At 47.4% G+C, this 15,670-nt stretch overlaps 1 protein-coding gene across 1 annotated transcript in view; it reads left to right on the forward strand.

Moving 5' to 3' along the window:
- Nucleotides 1-343: 343 nt before the first annotated feature.
- The window catches only part of LOC121574108 (la-related protein 1), a 150,119-nt gene continuing 134,792 nt past the window's right edge, over nt 344-15,670 (forward strand). Inside the window, exons 1-2 of the mRNA XM_045222681.1 lie at nt 344-383; nt 1,375-1,474. The gene's annotated coding sequence lies outside the window, so the exon portion shown is untranslated. The remainder of the gene's footprint in view (nt 384-1,374; nt 1,475-15,670) is intronic.

Consider the following 15,670-nt stretch of genomic DNA (forward strand, 5'->3'; position numbering starts at 1 on the left):
AGGCGAAGTCAAACGCAGGACACCGAGCTGCTGGAAACGATACTTTACTAACAAAGTAACCAGAATACAAAAACCACCTCCAAACAGGGAGAGGAATACCCGCACACTAGCAACTGCCGAAAATGACGAGAACAATCACACACAACACACAATGAACGACAGAGGGTTAAATAGGGAATACAATACAACATAATAGGAAACAGGTGTACACAATCAAGACAAAACAAGTCAAACACAGAAACATAGATCGGTGGCAGCTAGTACTCCGGGGACGACGAACGCCGAAGCCTGCCCGAGCAAGGAGGAGGAGCAGCCTCGGCTGATTCCGTGACAGCAGAGGTTGTAATCTGAATAAAGGGAAAAGGGCCATTCTTGAACATGGGGTGAGATAATCTTACTTATTTGCTAGAGAACCAGTTCGGATTTAAGTATAACTTTTTTTTTATGACTGAAGCTTTTAGTGATAGGTCTACTGCTTTAATATTGAATTATTTATTTCCTCCGAATTCATATTCATTATTTAAATAGGCCTGTTTAAGTTTGTCTGGCTTGTCGTTCCAAATAAAATGGAATCTTTTTTTCTCCATATAATTTAAAAAACTGTTCGCTAGGTGAGGGCAAGTCCATAAGCAAATAGGTAAACTGGGATAATACTAAAGAGTTAATCAGGGTGATTTTTCCACAAATAGACAGGTATTTACCTTTCCATGGTAGCAAGATCTTATCTATTTTTGCTAACTTTCTATTAAAATGTATTGGAGTGAGATCATTTATTTCATTTGGGAAATGTATTCCGAGTATATCCACATCACCATCAGACCATTTTATTGGTAAACTACATGGTAATGTAAAAAATGTATTTTTTAGTGATCCAATACATAATATAGTACATTTATCATAATTTGGTTGTAATCCAGAGAGGTTAGAAAATGTATCTAGATCCTCTATGAGGCTGTGGAGGGTTTCAAGTTGTAGAATTAAAAGAAAACATGAATCATCAGCGTACAATGACACCTTTGTTTTTAAGCCCTGGATTTCTAATCTCTTTAATATTGTTGGATCTGATTTTAATAGATAACATTTCGATGGCCATTGTTATATTGTTATGTTGGCAACAGACATTATTGTGAAAAATAAGGACAAGAATTAAAAGTGCTTTTACAATCGAAGGTAAAATTAAATTAAAATACACCAATCAAATGTTCTCAGCACACTATTACAATTATTTCAAAATGAAATATTACTTTTTCCATAGCTATATGCCACAACTTTTGATAAAGATAAGCATGAAAAACAAAAAGAAAAGCATAAAACAAAATAAGCAAATGTCAAAAGCTCAATGCATGATTAATAGAGTGCATCTATTTCCGCCAGGTCACCCATGATACAAGTCAGTATTCAACGTCCATCCATTTCTGAGGTCGTCGGGAGATGACCGGCCACTAGGGGCAACAGTGAGAGCTGTTACTTTCAAGTAAGTTTTGTTTTTTGGTATTGTGTATGGGGATGGTAGATGGGCGTAAGCATCTGCCTCAGGTGCCAAAGGTTGCATGTTCAAATCCAGCAATAGAAAGTTATTCTTGTTTTAAGCCTGTCCCAAACCTTAACCTTTACTTTAACCATTCAGAGTTTATTCCTAACCTTAACCGTAACATTAAAAATGTGAAGCTAATGCCTAAACTTAACCTTAAACACTTCAAACTTTTACATTTGGAAGAACTTCGAAATTTGAAGTTTGAGAAATATGGATGAACATCTAATTCTGACGTGAGACTGTGAGAACTAGTTGTCTACGTACTGTATTCACTGTATCTGTGTGTGTTCTCTTGGTCCTCTTTCTGGGAGGGAAGGAGGGAGGGCGGGAGTTAGCAGAACTATCAGTAGCCGTCATGTATGGCACACCCTACCCTGATAGTTTTTCCTCTACTCACTGGGAGGGGTTGATTACAGGAATATCCCACAGACAGACAGCACACTGGGAGTTCACTATTCATAAACTTCCCAGAATAACTAGCTATATTCAAAACCAAAACACATCAACTCCACTGTAACTCCACAGTAAATGTAGGTCTATACTCCCTCACTCATCAAGCTATCTGATTACAGGAACATCCCACAGCACACTGGGAGTTTACTGTTCATAACCCGACCTCCCCACCAGAGGAACTAGCTGCATTCAAAACCAAAACACATCAACTCCACTGAATAGCTAAATTTAGGCCTGGCTATACAGTACCTCCTCATTCATCAAGGTATCTCAATCGATGCTCAATTGTTGCTCAATCTTAACTAGGATCTAAAGTGCATGCTGTGTGTGTGTTTGTGTGTGTGTGCGCGCACCCCTCCCCTATTTCCAAATAGGAGAAACCTGAATATTAGGTTCCCTCTCTACCTGAGGGGATTCAACAGTACTGTTGCCAGAAGGGTTTTGATAGGCATACTTGACAAGACTGTGCATGCCTTCCAATCTTTTTGGGAGAGAAAAGACTCATAGATTCTACTCCTACCATAAACTCAATAATTATCCTAACATATTAAATAATAACACTCAATCATTGGCCTACTTATGATAACATGTCAGCTATTTCAAAAGAAAAATCGATTCAAGCTTTTTGGGAGAGACCAGTTATGTTATGCAAATGTCAAGGGATGGACATTTCACCAGTTACATTATTGTGAATAATTTATGTGACAGGTTTAATTCAACAGGATTTCCACAAACACAATGCAGCTTGAGGGAGTGGAGATGTTAGTAATACAGATGTAGGATCTTAATTTGAGCCAGTTTGCTACAGCAGGAAAATTATCCTGCAGCAACAGGAAATGTGAATTATTATGTGGATTATTATGAATGGATATTTTTGTAGGTGTTGAGACATTTTACTTTTGGGAAAATCAAGTCTGAATTTACAAAGTGGAAATTACAAACTTTAGAAGCCTTTTTAAAACTCAAATACACGTTTGCATTTCCTGCTGTGTAGGAAATCAAATGAAGATCCTACATCTGTAGTGAAACGGCCCATTGCCTTCCTGGGAGACTGAGATAGCACCAACTGGTTTGGCAAACAACCCCACTATGGTGAATCACCAGTTTTAGAATGGGGTCACGGCCTGATGTGCCCATCTAATCTGCCCGAGGGCAATGCCAGACAGAAGAACTTGCTTTGACACACACAACAATAGGATTTATGTTACTTACACGATTCTTTTGCTTTTTGACAATTTGTTTACTATAATGCGAATGGAAACAATGTATTTTGTTGTGCTTCATATGGTTGTTTCTAGAGTGCAAGAAAACAGCAAGGCTTTCTCTACATAAAACTGTGTTAACCACTTCTTTGTACTTGACTATAAAAACCAAATAATTGAAATCAGTGACTACTACCACTAGGTGGGGCTTTGACTGATTTATCCATGAGAGTTGTCTTTTCAAAAGTTTTCACACTGACTACGTTTAAATGCACACCAATATCCCGTTATTATTCGGGACACTCAAATATTCTGTTTTTGAGTTAACCCATATAAACATCATATCCCGTTTACAATAAGCCGAAAAAGCTTGTATCCTGGTTATGAGAAACCTGGATAAGATGCCAGGCATTTGCTTATCTAAGACGGGAGATAGTGGCATGTAAACATCTTATCTTGTTTACTGTTGTTTTTTCCGGTCTGCACAGGCCTCAGTTTCGCATATCATGGGTGTTATGTGATGTTGCTTTCATCTGATTGTCAAACAAATCACTTCAAAACGTAGCCTGCGCAGTTCGATCCACCATAATAATTCACTATAATTGATTTATTATAATTTACTACTGGCTACTTTCACCCCTAATTTAGACAAGTTTCTGCTTATAATTTCGGACATTTGGTAGGCCATATTGTAATTTCCGACATTTGGTAGGCTATTTGTTTGTCAACTATAGTTAAATACCTCTGTCATAACTTGTTGCCCCGGAAGACTAAATAAAGTAGTGCTCACCAGGTTAATGTTTTATATCGATAGAATGAATGCGTTAGTAATCTAGTTAACACAGGTAAAGTTGTCTGTTTCGTTTAGGGATCAGGGAGAAAACACAATAATTCCAAAACAGTGGAAAGATTGGTCCTGCGCAAAATGTCCAAATGTCATCAGTTTGACCGGTTTTAAGGAAATGAAAAACTGAGAAAACGACTAAACACGTTTCTGATAAGACTTCAGTTCATCTAGGGTGCATTTTGATGTGGTTGAAATACTGTCTGCTTGCATAACAGTGTCAATAACACATTACACACGTATTCACATTTTCTCAAGAGATGCTGAAATAAAAAAATCTTATTTCTCCACACCTGTTCCTGAGACAAAATTGACATTTTTTGTTTAATTTTACTACAAGAAATACATAATTCTGCAGGAGTTAATATTATATTACGCTACATGTGAGCGGTTATAGGCCTACAGTCAGTGTGTCCACGCAATTACTATTCATGAAATACTCTGGTCCTAAATATCACCTGGGTTTCATTATTTATTTAACATCTAATTTCCTTCAAAATATCATACATTCTACAAGTTATATATAAAGGGAAACATTTTCACATAACCAATTAGAAAATACTTCTTCTTCAAAATACCATACCTTTATGCAGAAGTAATATTGTCAATAGCTATTATACATACTGTATGTATGAGCATCAATAACAAGCATCAGTTTTGCAGAGTACACTGACTCGGTCCACTCCACCTGCCCAGCAAGTAGCACTTTCACACACCCATTGTAATTGTTCCAGATGCTTCTCATTCAGACAGTATAGCACGCCTGTGGTGGGAACACTGAGTGACAGTAGCACTGTCTCTCTCTCTCTCTCTCTCTCTATTCTCTCTGGCCTGCTCCTGAACCCTTTCGCTGGGCTGCTATGGACAGTTTGCCCTCATAGCCAACCAAGGGATCATAGAACAAAGTAGGGCCCTGAATTTCTCCTGCCCACCTGATCTGACTGGGACAAACTCCAGGGTCTACTTATAGCTTATAACTATAGGACCCAAACTTTTCCCTGCTCGGGTAACATAGTCAGGAAAAACTCAGGGCTGTATCACAAAGGTATAGTATGGTATTAGTGCTCCATACTGAAAGCCTAGTTGAAAAGATCAAGCTGAGCTTGAGCTTACATCTAGATATGGATCACATTCAGGGATTTACAGTTCATCGTCTTGACAGAGGTTTGCTAGTAAAATCACATTTCAGATTTTCCACACTGTGGCATTTGATTACACAGCCTACGCTCTGTTTGCACTAGCTTGGAGCTTGGTCCACTAAGATCATTCAGGTGACTCTAAATTAAAGCCACTTATTTTCCTCAGTTGTTTACAAATGGATTATGTTATAAGGTTATTTTTAGTGTGTAATTCTAGAGTATTTTTTCTCTCTCTCTCTGTCTAGTTCAGAACAGATGTGAAATTTACAGATCCCATAAAGGGACTGTTCTAAAGACATCCAAACCACTACATCTCTCCTAGTTGCCTCCCCTCTGCCTGAGCAACAGCTCCACAATGCCCCCTGCATGCATTGCTTACGGAGCAATTCCACTATTTAAAGCTTTCAATTGTGATTTGCTGACCAGTTGCTGACTTTAGTTTTTATCCCTGTAGCCCATGGCCATTTAACTGGTGATTATATTGCTAAAGAGCTCCAATGGGCTGGACAATGCCAGATAGCTTTACATGTCACTGATGTCATCGGCTGCAAAGAATAGGATTCTGCAGTTGGTCAGAATATCACTGTGTTTACAACAAGGGGCCACCACAGGGTGGGGAGAGAGATAGTGTGTGTGGTTGTGTGTGTGTTTGAGGTTAGAAGGTGTGTGTTCATAGTGTGTTGGTTTAGCATGGTGCTATGGGTGAGCATTTGTGAGTCTGTGTGGGGTGGTGGGTTGTTGGCAGGCAAAAAGAGATTGTGTTGATATGCTTTCCTACAAGCCAACATGTTTTGGAGATCCAAGGAGACTGGGTTTTAGACTTTTTATTCTCTGAAATGAAAAGTGTAATTAAAGTTGGCAATGAATATCTTAGATAATGTGCCAAACAGTATGATATTTATCAAATTCTATCTCATAATATTTATCTCACCATATTCTATCATCAAACCACTAGTTTTCCATAGTTCCTGTATATACATACTAAACACAAATCTAAACGCAACGTGCAACAATTTCAAAGATTTGACTGAGTTACAGTTCATATAAGGAAATCATTCAATTGAAATAAATCAATTAGGATTTCACATGACTGGGCAGGGGTGCGGGCAGGGGTGGGCCCAGCCAATCAGAATTATCCCGCAGGTGAAGAAGCCAGATGTGGAGGTCCTGGGCTAGCGTGGTTACACATGGTCTGTGGTTGTGAAGCCAGTTGGACGTACTGCCAAATTCTCTAAAACAACGTTGTAGGTGGCTTATGGTAGAGAAATGAACATTCTCTGGCAACAGCGCTGGTGAACATTCCTGCAATCAAAATGCCAATTGTATGCTCCCTCAAAACTTGAGACATCTGTGGCAATGTGTTGTGTGACAAAACGGTACATTTTAGAGTTGCCTTTTTTTGTCCCCAGCACAAGGTGCACCATTGTAATGACCATAATGTTTAATCAGCTTCTTGATATGCAGCACCTGTCAGGTTGTCATGACTTCCTCCGAAGCTGCCTCCTCTCCTTGTTCGGGCAGGCTTCGGCAGTTGTCGTCACCGGCCTTCTAGCCACTGCCGCTCCTCATCTCATCACTCCATTTGTTTTGTCTTGTTTATTACACACACCTGGTTCATATCCCCTCATCAGTACCTGTATAAGTGTCAGGACTTTCTCAGAAACTGCCTCCTCTCCTGGTTTGGGCAGGCTTCGGCGTTCGTCGTCACCGGTCTTCTAGCCACTGCCACTACTCATCTCATCATTCCATTTGTTTTGTCTTGTTTATTACACAAATCTGGTTCATATCCCCTCATCAGTACTTCCCACTGCCCCCTTGTCCTTGTGCGTGATTGTCTATTGTGAGGAGAGTGTAGCTCAGTTGAGCTCCGTGTATTTTGTATTGCTGGGGTATTTTTCCCCGTGTGCCTTGTATTTTCCAGAGCGCCTGTTTTGCGCACTGGACTGTTTGACGCATTTCTGCGTAACTCTGTATTCCGGAATAAATTCTGTATTCTGTGATTTAACCTCCTGCGCCTGACTCCTTCAAATCACCAATCACAATAGGTGTTCCCTCTGCCCCCTTGCCTTTTTGTATGATTGTTTATTGTGGAGAGTAGTGAAGATCGGTGGAGCTCCAAGTAGAGAGGTGGGTGAGCGGCTGGTCCACCTGAGACAGGGGACGAAGACCACGCAGGACTTCGCCCTGAAGTTTCGGACTCTAGCGGCTGGTCCGGGTGGAACCAGCGGGCCCTCATCGACCACTTCCGGTGCCAGCTACGAGAGGACGTCCAAAGGGAGCTAGCCTGCCGGGACACCACGTTGTCCTTCGATCAACTGGTGGACATGGCCATCCAGTTGGACAACCTGCTGGCTTCTAGAGGACGTCCTGGAAGGGGCCTGCCCGTTTCCAAAATGCAGGTGACCAAATTACCACCTCATCGGGCGGGAGATTGCGCGATAAACCTCCGGGTAGATGCTGTGCCTCCCAGGAGTCATGTGTATCCCTGTCACAGGCTGAAACAGAGGCTATGGAGACATACGTCTCCGAGTCCCTGCACCTGGGGTTTATACATCCTTCCAATTCGCCCGCATCCTGGAGTTTCTTTTTTGTGAAGAAGAAAGACAGAGGTCTGCGCCCTTGCATTGATTTCCAAGCACTGAATAAGGGGACTATATGTTATAGTTATCCTCTACCCCTCATTCCATCTGTGATCGAGTCAATAAATGGGGCACGCTTCTTCACAAAATTAGATCTCCGGAGTGCGTACAACCTGGTGCGTGTCCGAGAGGGGGATGAGTGGAAGACCGCATTCAGCACAACCATGGGGCATTAAGAATACCTGGTGATGCCGTACGGTTTGATGAATGCTCCATCCGTCTTCAAGTCCTTTGTGAACGAGGTGTTTCGGGACATGCTTGGTCGCGGTCTAGTGGTCTACATCGATTACATTCTGGTGTATTGTACACTTTACATGTTGCGTTCATATTTTTGTTCAGTATAGTTCCTTAGTACCCAGGGTACTAAGCTAACATATGGAATTGTTTTAAGTAGGTCATATCAATTATCATTTCGCTATTTGATATTGAATTTTGAAGTTTGGCCTTACTGCTATTAGCCCATACAAATGCATTGAATAACAGATTCACTACATGGAACAACAGATAGTCCCCCCAAAAATCTAAATGAAGTTTGTTCTGAAGTGTCTGTCCTATATCTGAGATTCTTCAAATAGCCACCCTTTGCCTTGATGACAGCTTTGCAAACTCTTGGTATTCTCTCAACCAGCTTCACCTGGAATGCTTTTCCAACAGTCTTGAAGGAGTTCCCACATATGCTGAGCACTTGTTGGCTGCATTTCCTTCACTCTGCGGTCCAACTCATCCCAAACCATCTCAATTTGGTTGAGGTCGGGGGATTATGGAGGACAGGTCATCTGATGCAACACTCCATCACTCTCCTTCTTGGTCAAATAGCCCTACACAGCCTACAGGTGTGTTGGGTCATTGTCCTGTTGAAAACAAATGATATTCCCGCTAAGCCCCGCCAGATGGGATGGCGTATCACTGCAGAATGCAGTGGTAGCCATGCTGGTTAAGTGTGCCTTGAATTCTAAATTAATCACAGACAGTGTCAGCAGCAAAGCACCCCCACACCATAACACCTCCTCCTCCATGCTTTACGGTTGGAAATACACATGCAGAGATCATCTGTTCACCCACACGTGTCTCACAAAGACACGGTGGTTGGAACCAAAATTCTCAAATTTGGACTCCAGACCAAAGGACAATGTCCATTGCTCGTGTTTTTTGGTCCAAGCAAGTCTCTTCTTATTATTGGTGTCCTTTAGTAATGGTTTCTTTGCAGCAATTCGACCATGAAAGCCTGATTCACACAGTCTCCTCTGAACAGTTGATGTTGAGATGTGTCTGTTACTTGAACTCAGTGAAGCATTTAATTGGGCTTCAATTGAGGCTGGTAACTCAATTGAACTTATCCTCTGCAGCAGAGGTAACTCTGGGTCTTCCATTCCTGTGGCGGTTCTCATGAGAGCCAGTTTCATCATAGCGCTTGATGGTTTTTGCGACTGCACTTGAAGAAACTTTCAAAGTTTGTCACGATCGTCGTAAGAAGTGGACCAAGGCGCAGCGTGATATGCGTACATCTTTTAATGAGTACTATTACAATACAACAAAACAACAAAACGATACGTGAAGTCCTAAGGTAACAAAACACCAACCTACACGGAACAAGATCCCACAAATGACAAGTGCAAAACAGGCTGCCTAAGTATGGTTCCCAACCACCCCGGCCAACATAGAAAACACATGAACTAGAAACTGAACATAGAACACAAAACATAGACCCTACACACCCTGGCTCAACATATAAGAGTCCCCAGAGCCAGGGCGTGACAGTACCCCCCCCCCAAAGGCGCGGACTGCGACCGCGCCAACTAAACCCAACAGGGGAGGGGCCGGGTGGGCATTCCGCCTCGGAGGCGGATCCGGCTCCGGGCGTGACCACCACCCTCTAACTACCCCCATAGCGCCCCCTGGTCTGGTCCCGCTGGCTGGAGCTGGACTGGACATCGGTGGAGCGGATTGCCTAGGGCTCCGGTGTGGAGCAGCTGACCGGTACCTGACCAGGCACCGGTGAAACAGGCACAGGCTGTGCCGGACTGACGACGCGCACCACAGCCTTGGTGCGGGAGCAGGAACGGGCCGAGCGGGTTGACGACGCCGCACCACTGGCTTGGTGCGGGAGCAGGAACGGGCCGGACCGGGTCGACGCCGCACCACTGGCTTGGTGCGGGAGCAGGAACAGGCCGGACCGGGCTGGCGACGCGCACCACTGGTTTGGTGCGGGGAGCAGGAACAGGCCGGACCGGGCTGGCGACACGCACCACTGGCTTGGTGCGGGGAGCAGGAACAGGCCGGACCGGGCTGGCGACGCGCACCACAGGCTTGGTGTGAGGGACAGGAACAGGCCGGACCGGGCTGGCGACACGCACCACAGGCTTGGTGCAAGGGACAGGAACAGGCCGGGCCGGGCTGGCGATGCGCACCACAGGCTTGGTGCAAGGGGCAGGAACAGGCCGGGCCGGGCTGGCGACGCACACCACTGGCTTGGTGCGAGGGGCAGGAACAGGCCGGGCCGGGCTGGCGACGCGCATCACAGGCTTGGTGCGAGGGACAGGAACAGGCCGGGCCGTACTGGGAACACGCACCACTAACTTAGTGCGGGGAGCAGGAACGGGTTGGGCCGTACTGGGAACATGCACCCCTAACTTAGTGCGGGGAGCAGGAACGGGTTGGGCCGTACTGGGAACACGCACCACTAACTTAGTGCGGGGAGCAGGAACGGGCCGGACCGTACTGGGAACACACACCACTGGCCTTGTGCGGGATGCAGGAACAGGCCGGGCCGTACTGGGAACACGCACCACTAACTTAGTGCGGGGAGTAGGAACGGGTCGGGCCAGACTTGTTACGGTCCGGCACTGTTGGTCCTGTCCCCGCTTGTTTTCCTTTTCCTTTTTTCCCTGTGTGTGTTGTCTGTGTCTGTCTCCCTGCTGTGCAGCCCAGTCAGAGGATCTAGGTCAGGGGGCGTGGCCATTCTCTCTCTATGCTCAGTTACATCCAGCTGCAGCTCATTGTCACCAATCAACCAGCAGTTATCTACCCGGCTGGACACCTCTCCAGCGCCAGTTCGTTCCACACCACCTGTGGTAACTTGGCTCCGTACAGCAATCTCAGTTTAGTTGTTACTCTCTCAGCATTATAGTTGTTTCTGCCACGTTTGTAACCTGTCTCTCCTTCGACCAGATCCCGCCGGTTCCTGCTGCCTGCCTGCCTGCCATTCCCACGCCGCAACCTGCTCATCTGTTGTCTGATATCCTCGTCATCCAGCTCTCAGTACTACTGGCTCTCCACCCCACTCAGCTCCTACCCCGGTCTGAAGCTACTCCACCCTGAACTGTTTCTCTCTGCCAAAACACGCTGAATAAACAACATCCTAATTCACCCTCTTTGTCCGTGTGTCCGTCTCTGCACCTGAGTCCCCACCAAGCCTAACAGAACGAACTGGCCAAACATGGACTCAGCAGAGATGCCACATGGAACAACGGGTGATGGCGCATAACGCGCCCTCCATTCACAGGGAATGTTATTGGGACAACACGACCAATTCATCCGGTCTCTATTGGATAACAACCAGCGGTTGTTGGATCAAGTATCTCAGCTCACCTCTCAGGTAGCTAACCTGGTAACACTCACTACTTTTCCTCCCTCTGCTTCTCCTCTGCCTGTTCCTCCTACAGTTGCTCCAGGCTCGAGCTTCCGCTCCCTGCCCTTCGGAACCCCCCTACAACCTCACCCGAACCTTTCACCGGGGACCTGAACAAATGCCGTGGTTTCCTGCTTCAGTGCCGCTTGGTGTTCCAACAGAAGCCCCTGTCTTTCTCCACGGAATCCTCAAAGGTACATTACGCTCTGGGGTTACTGAGGGGCAAAGCTTTGATTTGGGCAGAAGCGCTTGTTCTACTCAGCAGATTGCCAGCCTGTCGCTTGACGATTTTTCCTCTCAATTGAAAATTGTGTTTGATCACCCGACCATGCCGGGACCGCCACAAAGAGACTGTTGAAGCTACGACAGGGCACGGGTAGCGTGGCTGAATACGCCATTGATTTTTGACCTTGGGCAGCCGATTCCAAGTGGAATGACGGCTCTTCAGGGAGCGTTTGTTAACGGTTTGAGTGACACGATTAAGGGATGAACTAGCTGTTCGTGATGAGCCTGCTAACCTTCATGTTCTCGTTTCCTTGCTACACGAATAGACAACAGGCTACGGGAGAGGAGAGACAGGAGAGGGGCGGTCGGGTCCACACCGCAGGCGGGGCCCCTCGCTTCTGCAACCCGAGCAACACCACCACTCGGACACCGCCCACACACCTCAGCGGATCCCTCCACGGAACCAGACGAGCCCATGCAGCTGGGCCGTGCTCGCCTTCCCCTGCCGAAAAGGAACGGGCGCATGCGGGCTGGTGAGTGCATGACTGTGGGGACCGCACTCATTTCCTGGTTAACTGTCCGGTTCGCCCAAAAGACCAAGCTCCAAGTAAAGGTGGGCGTATTTCGAGTGCTACACCTGACTCAATGCCCACAGCACCCCGCTAGTTATCCCAGCTACAGTCCAGTTCAGGAATCTGTCTGTCCCATTAGCTGCTCTCATTGACTCTGGTGCTGAGGATAGTTTCCTTGACGTTAACCTGGTCACTCAGGCTGAGATCCCTGTTAAGCCCCTGCCTAAGCCTATAACAGTAACCGCTATAGACGGCTATCAGTTTGCCAACATCACCCACCAAACTGTCCCCCGCTTTCTCTCATGCTGTCCGGCAATCACAAAGAAACCATCCAGTTTAAAGTAGTCTCCTCCTCGGCCTCCTCTTATCCTCGGTTTCCCGGCTTAGCCTTCACAACCCCCATATTGACTGGCAAAACCACAAAATACACAGTTGGAGCACTCACTGCCATTCTGCTTGCCTTGGGTCGGCTATTCCGCCTCGGTAGGTTCCCCCTGCTTCCCCTGTCAAACCCCCAGACCTCTCCTCAGTCCCTGAAGAGTACCTGGACCTGGCCGAGGTATTCAGTAAGTCCAAAGCACTTTCACTACCACCTCATAGGCCATACGATTGCGCTATTGAGTTACTGCCTGAGCTCCCCTTTGCCGTCCAGTCGGCTTTTCAATCTGTCCCGCCCTGAGAGAGAAGCTATGGAAACCTACATAGGCGACTCCCCTAGCCTCTGGGATCATTCGTCCCTCATCTTCCGCTGTTGGTGCTGGGTTCTTTTTTGTAGAGAAGAAGGACAAAACATTATGCCCCTGCATTGACTACAGAGGACTAAATAACATCACAGTCAGAAATACGTACTCCCTGCCTCTCATCAACTCAGCATTTGAACCCCTTCATGGTGCCACCGTGTTTACCAAACTCGACCTGCGTAACGCTTACCACCTCGTTAGGATCAGGCAGGGAGACGAATGGAAAACTGGGTTCAATACCCCTCTCGGACACTTTGAATACCTAGTCATGCCATTCGGGTCTCACTAACGCCCCAGCAGTGTTTCAGGCCATGGTTAACGATGTGTTGAGGGATTTTCTACACCGCTTTTGTGTTTGTCTATTTGGATGACATTCTAATATTCTCTAAGTCACAGGATGAACACGTCTCCCACGTCCGTCTGGTTCTCCAACGCCTCATGGAAAATAAACTGTATGTGAAAGCAGAAAAATGTGAGTTCCACCGCAGTCCGTCCCCTTTTGGGCTTTATTATCGAGCGGGGACAAGTGTCACCAGACCCTGACAAGATCAGAGCGGTTGCGGAGTGGCCCACACCCACGCCTCGGAAGCAGCTACAACGCTTCCTGGGCTTCGCCAACTTCTACCGCCGCTTCATCAGGGGTTTCAGCGAGTGGTTGCCCCCCTGACCAAGCTCACCTCCCCAAAGGTGCCATTCCTGTGGACGCCTGAGGCCGAGTCAGCCGTGAGTACATTGAAGGAACTGTTCTCCACCTCACCTGTTCTTATTCATCCAGACACTAGTTTGCAGTTTATTGTGGAAGTGGACGCCTCTGATTCGGGGTGGGGGCTGTCCTGTCACAACGTTCCCCCACGGACCAGAAGCTCCATCCTGTGGCCTTTTTCTCCAGGAGATTGACCCCTGCTGAGAAGAACTACGACGTGGGTAACCGGGAGTTGCTTGCTGTCAAGTTGGCGTTGGAGGAGTGGAGGCACTGGCTAGACGGAGCAGAGCAACCCTTCATAGTCTGGACAGACCACAAGAACCTGGCTTACATCCAGTCATCCAAGAGGCTAAACTCCCGTCAGGCCAGATGGGCTCTGTTCTTCAGCAGGTTCAAGTTTATTTTAACATATCGTCCTGGCACACGTAATGTCAAGCCTGATGCTCTCTCTCGCCAGTTTACAGACAATGAAGACTCCAGCAATCCTGAACCTGTTCTGCCCGGCTTCCTGTTTGGTGGCGGCTGTTCACTGGGAAATCGAGTCCCTCGTCCGATCGGCACAAGAGTCGGAACCTGGACCGGCCGATGGCCCCCGACCTTCTCTATGTTCCCGCAGCCGTGCGGCCGCAAGTGCTCAACTGGATCCACACCTCGCGCTTCTCCTGCCACCCTGGTATGAACCGTACACTGTCGCTACTGAAGAGGCACTTTTGGTGGCCATCCGTCGAGACTGACGTCCCGGGAATACGTGGCGGCCTGTTCCATCTGTGCCCAAAATAAGGCTTCCCACCGGGCTCCTTCGGGCCTGCTGCGGCCTCTCCCAGTCCCGAGTCGCCCTGGTCTCACGTGGCCTTGGACTTCGTCACTGGACTTCCTATGTCTGAGGGTAATGACACCATACTCACCATCGTGGACAGATTCTCTAAATCTGCCCATTTTGTTGCATTACCAAAATTACCGTCTGCCAGTGAGACAGCCGACCTCTTTGTCCTACATGTATTCCGTCCCATGGAATACCTGTGGACATAGTGTCCGATAGAGGCCCACAGTTCATTTCTCGGGTATGGAAGGAGTTTTGTTCTGCTCTGGGTGCCTCTGTCAGTCTCTCATCAGGTTTCCATCCCCAGTCCAATGGCCAGACTGAGAGGACCAATCAGGACCTGGAGGCTGCTCTACGCTGTGTGACATCCCAGAACCCATCCACCTGGGCCAAACACCTCCCGTGGGTCGAATATGCCCACAATTCCCTCACCTCATCTGCCACCGGCCTTTCACCATTTGAGGCGGCTTTGGGGTACCAACCGCCATTGTTCCCGTCTCAGGAAAAGGAGTTAGCCGTCCCCGTCAGTTCAGGATAACCTTCTGCCGCTGCCGCAAGGTGTGGGTGGACACCCGTGAGGCCCTTCTACGGACAGCAGAGCGTAACAAGAGAGTGGCGGACAGGCACAGGGTAGTCGCCTCCCCAGTTCCAGCCTGGTCAGCGAGTCTGGCTCTCCTCCAGCAACATCCCCCTGCGCACTGACTCCCGTAAGCTGTCGCCCCGGTATTTGGGTCCTTTCGAGATCGACTCCATCATCAACCCTTCGGCTGTTCGGTTGAAGCTTCCCAGGCCATGAGAGTCCATCCTACATTTCACGTGTCCCAGCTGAAGCTGGTCTCCTCCAGCCCTTTGTGTCCGCCTGTGGATCCCCCTCCGCCACCGCGGATATTGACGTACCATCCAGCCTACACGGTGCGGAGACTGCTGGACGTCCGGAGGCGTGGTAGAGGGCTTCAGTACCTGGTGGACTGGGAGGGATACGGTCCCGAGGAGAGGTCCTAGATTCCCCGACGGTTTATACTGGATCCGCAGCTGGTGGCTGACTTCATAGGGACCACCCTGACAAGCCGGGTGGGTCGCCGGGTGGCGCCCGTTGAGGGGGGGGTACTGTTACGGTCCGGCACTGTTGGTCCTGTCCCCGCTTGTTTTCCTTTTCCTTTTTTCCCTGTGT

Source organism: Coregonus clupeaformis, chromosome 9 (genome assembly GCF_020615455.1).
Source record: "Coregonus clupeaformis isolate EN_2021a chromosome 9, ASM2061545v1, whole genome shotgun sequence".
NCBI classification, from domain to species: domain Eukaryota; kingdom Metazoa; phylum Chordata; class Actinopteri; order Salmoniformes; family Salmonidae; genus Coregonus; species Coregonus clupeaformis.